General features: G+C 40.1%; 1 long non-coding RNA gene across 1 annotated transcript; it reads left to right on the top strand.

Annotated features, from left to right (window-relative positions):
• The first annotated feature begins 6,886 nt into the window (after positions 1–6,886).
• On the top strand, positions 6,887–10,604 carry LOC113361993. Its single transcript, XR_003365478.1, has 10 exons — positions 6,887–7,114; positions 7,257–7,341; positions 7,445–8,623; positions 9,043–9,113; positions 9,239–9,313; positions 9,396–9,513; positions 9,620–9,746; positions 9,913–9,959; positions 10,175–10,305; positions 10,403–10,604. It is a non-coding gene; the product is annotated as an uncharacterized LOC113361993 (long non-coding RNA).
• Positions 10,605–12,817: the final 2,213 nt, after the last annotated feature.

The raw sequence follows: 12,817 nt of genomic DNA, 5'->3' as shown, positions 1-12,817 counted from the left end.
CGAGTTTATCTCGCTTATCTATTTCTCTAAATATGTGTTGGTAAGCTTTCGCTTTGGCCAAGTTTATCTTTACAAGTGATGAAAGTCATGTTGATTACTTCAATATCTTGAAAATCACTTTGATGAAAAATAGTGTGTGAATAACCTCTATTTAACATCCTCTAAGAATGTTTCAATGTTTGAAATGAGAGTTTAGAATATATACCTTGAATGGATATAAACATTGTATGTGAACTCATACTTGTGTAAGTCCAAAATCCTTCAACCAAAGTATGCGTACTTTGCTGCTCAGGATAACCGGAACTAAAGTACGCATACTTGTACACGTACTGCCGGAAGTTCACATCCCATGAATTTCTGTTGTAGTTTGTGAACTGAAAACAAACTCAATCCGGGTACTTAAGTATGCGTACCGGTATGCATACTTGAGTGGGTTATTTTCTAAAAACGGTTTATTCTTGAACTAAGACATATATAAACTAAGAAATGCGTATTTGCAGACCGTAGATATAATGTTCATGAATCGATTCGAGTGAATCAAAATCATTTTTGTTTTGATTGTGTCTTATATACTTCTATGATATCCAAGCAATTGAAAAACTCTCTAACTAGTTCTTTTGAGTCATTTGATCTAGTTATGGTGAAGATGAATAAGGTTGATATGAAAGTGCTCATATGGATAACCGTTTGTTTAACTACTGTTGAACCAACTAGGTGTACATGTTTAGGTACGATTACACAAACCTAAATGAACGTGCATTTTATTTGTGTATAACAAACTAAGTTTGATCTAATGGTTAAAAGATATTAGCTTGAATCTAATCAGTTTTCATCTAACGGTGAATATTGAATTCTTTGTTACCAAGGTAACTTAGATTACAAACCCTGATTGGGAGATTATATAAAGGAGAACTCTAGCAACTGGGAAACCTAATCCCCACACCTCCTGTGTGATACTAGTTGTATAAGCTAGAGTCGATTCTCCTTTAACCTTAGGTTTCTACCGAGACCCTGTAGGTTAATGATTTGAAGACTTCATTGGGATTTTTAAGCCAGACCCAACTATTTTCTTTGTAGTTGCGTGATCTGATCTTGCTATTTCTATCATGATTGAGTGCAATCGTAATATTGGCTTGAGATTAATTTCTCCGACAGGCAAGATAGAAAAATAGTCACAAACATCTTCGTCTCATCGTTTGTGATTCCACAATATCTTGTTTCGCTAGTCGATTAAGATTATTGTGAGGTGATTCATATTTCTAGGTTGTTCTTCGGGAATATAAGTCTGGTATATCAATTGGTTCATGTTCACCTTGATTTATCAAAAGACGGAACAAAACTCGTAGGTATTTCTGTGGGAGTCAGATTTATCTATTCCTGTAGACTTTTCTGTGTGATACAGAATTGTAATTAAAGTCTTTGACTTTGGGTCGTAGCAACTCTTAGTTATGGGTGAGATCAACTAAGGGAATCAAGTGCGTAGTATCCTGCTGGGATCAGAGACGTAAAGAGCACAACTGTACCTTGGATCAGTGTGAGATTGATTGGGGTTCAACTACAGTCCAACCCGAAGTTAGCTTGTAGTAGGCTAGTGTCTGTAGCGGCTTAATACAGTGTGTGTTCAATCTGTACTAGGTCTCTGGGTTTTTCTACATTTTCGGTTTCCTCGTTAACAAAACTTCTGGTGTCTGTGTTATTTCTTTTCTGCCTTATATTTTGTTATATAACTAGAAATAACCGGTACCGTAACGGCACGTCATGAGGTTAACAGATGACAGATGAATGCTTGAAAATTTTCCTAGTTTCTTCGTCATGAGTACCCATCACTCCTGCCTGTAACAAGAGATTATCGCAATAAGATTAAAAATATGATTACACTAACATTTAAAGCACATCATAAACATGACAAAATCGTAAAATTTAATAGCAGATTTTCATATGTATTTTGACATATTATGATTACATTAACATTAGTAACAATTTTTCTATGAGGATGTTTCATTTCTTCAGAAGCTAATAGTTTTTTACAAGCATTACAGGCACTAAAACAACGACGAAAACCATGTTAGGTAAACGTCTAGCTTCAATAATTTTTAAATCAAGATCACCATGTAGAAATATTACTTGGTCTGACATATCTGTTGTTTCTGCCATTACTCCTCCTCCCCCTCCGTTTGTAGCTGCTGCAGTATCTCCTACAAAAGCCATTAATTAACAGATAGAAGAAGATATTTATTTAGGGTTTAGAAAAGGGGAAGATATATTGTAGATGTGAAGGAAAGAACAAGAAAAAGTAAGTTGTTTTTGCTTGTTTTCAACTATTTGATAGAGTTTCAAAAAGGGCTTGGACTAGGTCTTCAGTAAACAACAAGTGTGTAGAATTTTGAGAATGTACCCTCATGTATGTACCAACATGCCCACCAAAGGTGAACTTTTGACGAATCTCAAGGTTCAATGAAGCATCTTTTTTACCTTCACCCTTCTGGAAACCAGCAAACCTTTTGTTACTATGAGGAATGTCAAATCCTCCATCCAATACTCCCTACAATTGTAAAGTAATGATTATTATCTACCATAAAAGTATCTACTCATGTTCTTATCTGATAGCCTATAATTCACAACAAAACAAAAATTCTGAAATTCTGTAAACTGAATTCTAAGTAAAGTAAGATCAAATTAGACTACACACAATACAAGAGAGCATAAAGTACAAAATAATATAACTACAAACAAGCAGCAAACCTTTCTCTGCGATGAACAGGTTTATTGCACAATACGTCAATACCTAAGTAAGCAAACCAACAAAAACAAAGTAACATGCTGAACATTCAGATACAGGAGAAACAAAAAGCATACAATCTGAACAAAAGTTAAACAGATTACCCGACCTTTCAAGTCCTTAGAACTGCAATTTTACTCTACAAAACCTGCACCAAAACACAAACCACACTTTAGTAATACGTAACTATAACAACAATAGATGAATAAGCTCATAAAACAACAATAAATGACTCAAAATCAACTTCAAATCCATAAACCCAACTATGTATGCAAATCATTTACTTTTGACTGAAGTCACTAAAATATATACATTAAACTGAAAATATCCTAAATCACGGAAACAAAATCACCAAAATAACCAACACGAAACTGAAATCACCAAAATCTATACAACTTCAAAATCAAAAAAGAATAACCAAACTGAAATTGAAACACACCCAAAAAATAAACCCTAACTTCAAAAACCAAAACGACTTCAAGATTGAATCAAAACACACCCCTTACTTTAAAATAACATAATACAAAAGAAAATCATCAAAACATATACATGCAGTAAGACTCCAAAATCACAGAGTTAGGTCAAACAATAGATCAAAGTATAACCAACAAAATCGAAATCAAACAAAAAAAGTAGTAGATAATGCTTTATATCTCTTGAAAATAAACAAATCAATCAACTATCAGATGAATCGATCTTCGATTTCAGGAACAAATTGATTTTCTAGGTTTTAGATAGATATTTCTGGATTTGATTTGGTCATCTACATTTTCAACTAAAGAGATCTCTGGGTTTTGATTACGAGTGAGATTTATCGGATAGATTTTGGGATTTCTCGGAAAGAAATAGATGGAGAGAAAAAAGAGGTCTGAAAATACATTTGTGAAAATGAAAATAAGAAAAATAAAAACAAAATATCCGAAGACTACAAAAACTAGATTACTAACAGCCTATCCTGATATTACGTAAATGCCATGATGGCCCAACGTATTAACAATTCTAATTACGTTGCTTCAATAATTTTATTTTAATAAATCAATGTTATTTATTTTGCGCAACGTATTTTCAGGTGTGCAACGAATATTGGAGTTGCACCATGTTGCAATGTGTATATACGTTGCACACCCTCAAAATTGAAATGTTGCAAAATCCAGGATAAGGTGTAGTGCGTGGCCAAAGAGTTGGCAGCGTAGCCAAAGGTTGCCACAAGTCGTTTGGTTTAGTGGCGAGCTTGTACGGCAGAGATTTGCCGGCATGGCTTTGGCGCGGCATGGAGGCATGGCTTTGGCGCGGAGATGTGGCTGGCATGGCATGCCATTGGCACGGTGGTGCGGCTGGCATGGTTGGCATGCCTTTGGCGCGGAGATGTGGCTGGCATGGTTGGCATGCCTTTGGCGCGGAGATGTGGCTGGAATGGCATGCCATTGGCACGGTGGTGCAGCTAGCATGGTTGGCATGCCTTTGGCGTGGAGATGTAGCTGGCATGGCATGCCATTGGTACGGTGGTGCGGCTGGCATGGTTGGCATGCCTTTGGCGCGGAGATGTGGCTGGCATGGCATGCCATTGGCACAGTGGTGCGGCTGGCATGGTTGGCATTCCTTTGGCGCGGAGATGTGGCTGGCATGGCATGCCATTGGCACGATGGGGCGGCTGACATGGTTGGCATGCCTTTGGCGCGGAGATGTGGCTGCCATGGCATGCCCATTGGCACGGTGGTGCAACTGGCATGGTTGGCATGCCTTTGGCGCGGAGATGTGGCTGGCATGGCATGTCGTTGGCACGGTGGTATGAATGGCATGGTTGGCATGCCTTTGGCGCGAAGATATGGCTATTAGGGTTTAGCGTGTCGAAACCCTAGTTTAAAATATGTGGCACGCGTGATTGGCACGTTTGGTTAGCATGCGCGGCTGGCATGTGTAGAGATGATGCCAGTCAGTATCGAGGGATCTGCCGTGGAGCATGGCATTTACATAAGAAAAGGTACCCTGGTAATTATACGCGGACATGTTGAATGGTTTAATAAATGTGCTAGTGGGGACATTATTACTCAAGTGTGACGTCAATGTTTGACTAAGGTTTTACGATTTTAACCCTAAACTAAAAACCACCATCAATATTAAGTCCCCTTCTTAGCTCGGAACAGGGGCGTTTGTTGCGAGGTAAGCATAAGATGGTGACATGCAAGGACAAAATCGAAACGGCAGTCATGAAAAGATGGTCAGGAAGATCCGACTAACCTTTTTCGGTAGGTAAAGAGAATCCATGACTCTTGCGTTAGCGACTTTGTGCAAATTCGGTTCGTGGTGCTGCTAGCTAGACCACGGAACGGTAGAGGTGATTGTTGGCTGAGATGCAGACCATTGGCATTGGCCTGGAATGGTTGTGCATCATATGGGCTAGGTTTGAGAACACGTAACGGAGCCACTAGCATAGACTTGGCGTGAAGGGGAGCCGCCAGCATTGGATTGTCTTGGAATGAGCCGTTAGCATTGGTCGACTTGGACTTGGAGCCGTTAGCATTGGATCGGCTTGGACTTGGAGATGCTAGCATTGGATCAACTTGGAATGAGTCGTTATCATTGGTCGGCTTGGACTTGGCGCCGCTGGCATGGTACGGCTTGGAATGTAGCCGCCAGTAGTGTGTGGCTTGGAATGGAGTCGCTGGCAGTGTGCAGCTTGGAATGGAGCCGCTGGCATGGTGCGGCTTGGAATGGAGCCGCTGGCGTTGGATATTGTCTTCGGTCCGTGGAATGGTGGAAAATGGTTTCGGAAATTCGGCTACCAAACGGTGGTGATGGCGCTGGAACTTCGGCTACCAAACGGTGGTGACGTCGCCTGGCAGTTTATCTAAATTAGGGTTTGGCATGTCGAAACCCTAATTAACGCCTCCTACTAAAATCGTTGTAGAATTCTCGTACGAACTCGGATTTTGACGGTCCACCCCTCCATTCCGATCAGAAAAGACACGCGGGAATGTTTAGGTTTCGAGCCCGTTTAGGAGGTGAAAACAGTCCGACAGTAAAAATCAGGGAGAATTCAAGAGGGATGTTGCGGTCCCGTGGAACGATGGCAACTGGCTTCAGTTCCGTGGAAGGATGACGACTGGCTTCAGTTCCGTGGAAGGGTGACGACTGGCTTCAGTTCTGTGGAATTGTGGAGACTGGCTTCATTTCCGTGGAAGGATGACGAATGGCTTCATTTCCGTGGAATGATGGCAACTTTGTCTAAATTATGGTTTGTCATGTCGAAACCCTAATTAGCGCCCCTTCCTAGAATCGTTGTATAATTCTCGTACGAACTCGGATTTTAACGGTTCGCCCCTCCATTTCGATCAGAAAAGAATTTCCTATCTCCCTCGCGGGAATATTTAGGTTTTGAGCTCGTTTAGGAGGTGAAAACATCCCGACAGTAAAACTTACGAAGAATTCAGGAGGGATGTTGCGGACCCGATGTGGCATAGTCGCGCCCAGTCATTTATTCCCGTTCATGGAGCAAGAAGGAATCTTTATTCTGCTCAAACTCTAGAAACTCCGTCCGCATGAAAAGAGGTATCGACCCTCTTCTGTTTTCCGTTGCTCGTCTGGATCCTTGCTTTCATCTGCAATGTCTCTCCAGTGGATTCCAAAATTTACCAAACTCCATTGCATTCTTGGAATGGATGGATGAAATATATGATCAGCAACGATCATGTCAGGGCTAATCTTGGAGATTGTGGTTGCGTTGTCGGTCCATCCACTACACCAAATTAAGGGATTAGCAACTCAAATTCGCAACAGGTATAAAGCAGTTGCGAATTAGCAACTAAAAGCCATTGTTGCTATATTTTCGCAACAGCTTACTTCTGATACGAATTTCGCAACTGCTCAGGTCCTGTTGCGATTCGCAACAGCTTTCATTTCAAGCGTGGCACTCGTGTGTGTGGTCGGTCACACATTGACCCATCTTTCCACCCCTATTTTCAAGTGCTCTATAAGCAGCAAAATTTACTTCAAGCCATTGACCAAAAACCAAGTACACTACTGTACCTGACCATTCTCAGCCACAACCCATTAACCCTAGTCATATACTTATCGCATCTTCTTTCCTTAACAAACTTCTCCACTTAAGAAAACCATCAGCAGCCGAGAGACCCTCTCTTTCCGAACTCTCGTTTCTGTTTTTTTTTTCCTCTAGATCTGCAATTTCTCAACCTTTAGTCTCTTGTTGATCTCTGTCTCTTACTCTTTATGTTCCTGATTCATGTTGTTTATTTGAAGCGATCGACGAAGAATACCTAAAACCTAGAACACAAACTCCTCGTCAAATATCATCATCAATGGTTTGGGTGATATGGGGTAATTCTCTCTTCTCTATTCTTGTTATCGATTTTCCCCAAAATCAATTAGGGTTTCCAATATTTTGCTATTTCGAATATTGAACTGATTTGTTGAACTCTCTTCTTTTTTTCCATCAATTTTCCCCAAAATTTTCAATCAGGGTTTCCAATTTTTAGCAATTCGAGCTTTTTGAACTGATTTGTTCAACTCACGGATACGAGGATGAACCAGTTGAGGATGGTTATGTAAGTGAATTTATCAAATTTTTTGTTGGGTTCTTTATTTAGGTTTAAGTTTTTTGATTATATTGATTTGTGATTGTAATTGTAATGATTGTGGTATTTATAGGAATGAGATGAAGAGGAGGTTGAAATTAACAATCTTGCTGCTGGAGGGGATGTGGTTGTAGAAGGTGAAGAGAAAGAAGAAGTTGAACCGGTTCAAGAGATGGGAAGATGTCTTAGTTTATGGCTAAGTATGAACATCATCAATTCATTGTGTGATAGGTCATGGGATGTGATTAGAAGGAACTCTCCATCACGAGATCATATAACAACTTATTACCGGGTCACGAACATCTCACTAAAAGGGGTATAAGTCTTTATCTTCGTATGTATGATATACTAGAATGAATGAATATATGATGCATGCTCCTTGTGTACGTTTTATATGTTGTAAGTCTAAAATCTCTATAATGTGAAGCTAATAAATATTTATAATAATAAGAGAGTTTGTATCTAATCACGGAAATGGATATCATTTGGGATAAGCTTCCTTCAAATTGTCAACGTTTTCACGAGAAGAGTTTAGACATCAGGTTCATTTCTTTCAGTCACCAGTTAACAAGCAAGAAGGAGATCAGGTTTTGTTGTCGTAGTCGTCGAGACCAAGCAGTGGTGTTATGGCTGTTCACCATGGAGCAAGACTCCCAGAAGAAGAAGAAGAAGAAGGAAGATGGAGTGTATCTGTTGGTGTTGAAACTGAAGAAACATGGAGGAAGTAAACTCTGCTGCCATACAAATTCAAAGTGAAAGAGGAGATCAAAGAAGGGATAACTAGCCTGCAAAGGATTAAGATGAATTGGGGTTTATCTGTATTTCATATCTGTAGGGAATGAGATGCAATTGTCTTTGAAACCGACAACATGCTCATGTTTCCTTCATCACCATAAAATGCACACTTGGTGCCTGTAGAAATGCCTGAAAGACGTTTCTTCACAACTCAGAGTGGCTCGAGCGTATGGTTTGTTGGCTCGAGTTCAGGGATGGATTGAGCTCGATTTGGAGCTGATTTTAGGTGTTGAACTAGAATTGTATGGGCATCAGAAGTGGTTAAATTTGTGGTGATTTGGCTGAGTTCTGGCAGTAACATAACAAGAAGGAATGAGTAGTTGTTGGACTGAGATGGGCATTAACAAGGATTTTGGGTGATGTTAGAAATCAAAGAAGACAGAGAAGAACCTGATGTTGTTGTTGCTATAACTGAAGTCCCATAGAACTGCAAGATGGACACAGTTGAATCCATAAGGTATCCCTTCTCTTTCTTTCAAAGGCATTAATTATTTTACTTGGTTTCAAGATTCTCACCAATGAATTACAGTAAAACACTTGTGGTACAATGGCAAAGATTTCCTCTAGTTAGGTTTCTCTATTTCCTCTGAAACTTTAAACAGCTTAAAGCATGCAGTAGCTTTTAATTATTAAATAATGGACCATGTAACATTTATAAAATAGCTAGGGGATAGGCGTGGATTACTTAACACTTAACAGTATGCCCAAAAACTGATTGTAGTATCCAAATGGCACCTATTCTTCGTTCCATTTACACTCAGATATGCTGGAGACCTCAATGATAATTGATTATTTTACATGGTAGTTTACACAAATCTCAGAATTCTTCATGTTTTCTCTGTTTTTGTTTGGTTTCTTATGTACCTCCCGTTCCAGGTATCGATGGGTCTCCTCTACAGACATATATATTCATGGGACCAAGATACTACCAGAAGCTGAAGCACATGGTAAAAGGGTTTTTCGGTTTTTCTTAATTTATATTGTAGACACCCATATTCTGGTCATTAAGCTTAGATTGCATAAACAACTACCTGTACAACTTTGATTTGAGTGAACGGAGTGCTGTTTACAGGCATATTGTTCAGAAGATCTTAAACTAAAAGTTGGTTATGATTCAGCGGTGCGACTTGGCTGGGCATCTCTTTGGGTAAATGTTCCTTACTCTCATTTCTCAGTATCACCTATCTTACTCTCAGAGATGATAATCTCCTACCCGTAGGGAATAACAGAAAGAGAGGAAAACAAAATTGCAGCAGAAATCAAGAAGCTTCGATTGAAATATTAAGATCTTCACAAACTGAAGATTTGGTGTGTTTCTTGCTGTCACCTACGTACTGTATCAATCAGGTTAGTTTCTCTATCACCCCATTTTATACAAACAGTAATCAAAAATTGGCTTTGTTTCATTGTTCACTAAATTGGTCTTATTTTCTTGAAATCTTTTCATTGTTAGTTGAAGAAGACACCTAAAAGATGGGAGGTGTAGAAATTGTTTAAGGGAATTTCCTGGTAAAGCCCTATGATAATTCGGTTTGGTTCAAGCTGTGGTTCTTCATCTTCTACATTTTATCTTATTCCAGGTAATGTAGATTATAACTGCAGTGATTAAATTGCAAACTGTCAAGTTGTTCTAAGGTTTTATGCTCAGCTTCCTCATAGTGTACTATTCTGTTACAGAACCATTACTTTATCATCAGTAGAAATGCATAAATGCACAAGTTGATCGACTGATATTGCACTTTGCAGGCTGTAGCTGAGAGTTTACTAAGGGGGTCCGTGGTACCAGTGATTGGGTAAGTGATACACTTATTCAAGTCCCCTATTTTTTTTAGGTAATAGATGAAGTGACTTGTGTCTCCGAATATGTAATTTCTTCCACCGCCAAAATCTTGCATGATTTATGTCCATTTTTTGTTTTACAATGAAGTTGTTCTGTTCGCTTTTATAGTTACTGATTCTTAGATTATGTGTGTCGTATTGTGAAACCTAAATTGGGCTGCTTGTAAAGAACTTCAGAGTTTGAAGAATATCGCCGAGATGATCAGTTCAGTTCTGGAAACAAACTAGCTCAACTACTGAGCTTCACTCATCAGAAGTCCCAACACTTACTGAGTCTCATTGGTCTCTAGTATCTTTCAGGTATAAGCAAATCATTAGCAATAGAGTAGATACTCTGAATTCTGAAGTATTCTTACTTTCTTTATTTGTTATCTCTAACTATATGTATCTGTGACAGGTTCTTCATCATCTTGGTCGTATTTACAAGACGAGAATTCAGCATCCTCGTGTGACCATCCTCTCAAAGCCACAATAATCTGCTACATTCTGATTACTCACTGTAAGAGATTGTAACATTCTGTTTCTATATGGAATCCTTAGAAGCTAAAACAAACATGGTTGCACCAGCGCAATGTAAGAAACAAGAACATTTTTACATATGCAATTCAATCTTTCTTAATGCAACCTGTAACTTGTTTTTGATGTCATGAGTTCCCTGCTTTTTATTGCATTTGGTTCCCTTTTTGGTGTAGAATGTCTTTGAGGTTTCAACCTGTGGGAATGTCTGTGTGAATATAGAGTATGAGAACTATCAGATTGAATTGCTGGATATAAAATGAATCAGGGTTTTGCAGGGAACTGGGTATTGCATGATAAATTGGGGGGATATCAGTTTTGACTAGGTCAACGAAGACTTGACCTTCTTTTTGTTGCAAAAACATTAGCAACGGCAAAAACGTGTTGCTAAATATGAACCAGCACAACTATATCCTGTTCTACTAAAATATATCCCGGAATAACTCTAAAATTAGCAACTAAGTAGCAACAGTTTGTTTCTGTTTCTATAGTTTAATTTCGCAACAGCTAGACACTGTTCTATTGTCGTTGCTGACCGAAACTAGCAACAGAGCTAGAGCTGTCGCGAAAAACTGCAACCAGGTGTTTAGCAACGGGAAAAATCTGTTGCAAGCCCGGTCAACAACAGATCTAAGCTGTTGCTAAACGTTAAATTTGGTGTAGTGATCCTTGACTTTAGGTTGTTCAGTGTCTGGACCTTCTGATCGCGATGATGCTATGCTGTGGATGATTGTATGGTACAAATCTTCCTAAGCCACATGATGAAATAGATGAGTTGGGAGACATTCTGTTGCCGGTGTGCTGCTATCAAGTCTTCAAGGACTTTCTTATAAGAGACATCCTTCGAACCAGCTTCTGAATCTTAGACTATCGTATGTAATGGGATGCGGTGAGCAGTCCCCAGTTATATTTCTGTTAGATCCGATGTCATGTCCGAATATGTGAATGTATCTTTGTGGCGTGATTTTGAAGTCTTCGATGCATATGTACGGCTTCATGTTGAGAAATTCCTGCGTCTCGTAAAACTTCGGCAGTGATGATGTTGAAATCAGAAATAACCAAGTTGAGGGGAGTGAAAGCGTTCCATGCTGGTAGTACCCATGTGTAGCATACTTTCATTGCATCGCCTTGAATCCATGTCCACGGGATTTGATACAAGCTTATTGTACTCTTCTGGATGTGACGCTGGGATGCTCAGGATATCATATGGACGAAATATTCTGGATAGCGAAGAGGTAGATATGAGAGAGTTATGTTGTTTACCGTGGCTCCCTCTGTTTTTTCAAGAAAATGTTTCATCCGCGTCTCTGGAGTTATCTCATGAGTCTTTAATAGTCGTAGGGATGGACTGCGATGAGCAGTCCCCAGTCGCATTTTTCTTTAGTTTCTGAAGTTGTTTTCCTCTGAGCAGGCTTGGGATCCACCACGGCCTCGTAAAGTGTTGAAGGCGTCTTCTAGACAGAGAGGTGATGATATTCTTACGCTATGCCCTTGAAGGGTAGATGGCCTTGTTGTGGCTATGGCCTTTTGGTTGATTGTGTCTTCTGAGCTTTGACAGTGAAGGGATTCCGTGTAGATCCACAGTCCCCAAGTATGGTTTACATGTTTCCATCTTGTATGTCCAGTGGGTTGACCATGATAAAGACATCACCATCGTGCGTTTGTACTGGTGATTTTGTTACTTCCTACACGTGAAACTAAAATATGGAGGAGTACAGGTTACCTTTGTAGTGATTGCTGCTGCGGTGAAGCTCTGGCTGTATCGGCAAATGAGAAGCAACAATTCTTGGTAGCAGATGTAATCAGAAGAGACTACATTGTCGTGGGAACAAAGTAGGTTGGCTGGAATTGTATGGGCATCCATGGAAGTAAAAAGATTGGATGGATGCGTAAGCGAGCAACCTTTCCATGATCACGAGTTTTTGCGGGATGGATCAAAAGGTGGCCATGACTATGAAGATTGGCTGGCTGCGATCATAATCCTTGACATGGGGAGTATGGTGGCACGACCCTTTGCAGGAAGGAGTGGCCGCCACGGTACGATCTTTGGCATGAGGGAGCGGCGTTGAAGCGGCTTCGGATCTTGGAGAGGACGTTAAAACTTAAGGATCCAAACGATGAAGCTTCGGCTTCGGATCCTGAAGCAGCTTATGGAGAGAACGCTGAAGCGGAGCGGCTTCTGGAGCGAACGTTGAAGCGGAGCGGCTTCCGGAGCGAACGTTGAAGCGGAGCGGCTTCCGGAGCGAACGTTGAAGCGGAGCCGCTGCTGGAGGACGTTGAAGTGGAGTCGCTGCTG

This window comes from Papaver somniferum, chromosome 3 (genome assembly GCF_003573695.1).
Source record: "Papaver somniferum cultivar HN1 chromosome 3, ASM357369v1, whole genome shotgun sequence".
Lineage (NCBI taxonomy): Eukaryota > Viridiplantae > Streptophyta > Magnoliopsida > Ranunculales > Papaveraceae > Papaver > Papaver somniferum.
This window is presented reverse-complemented; position numbering and strand designations above follow the sequence as displayed.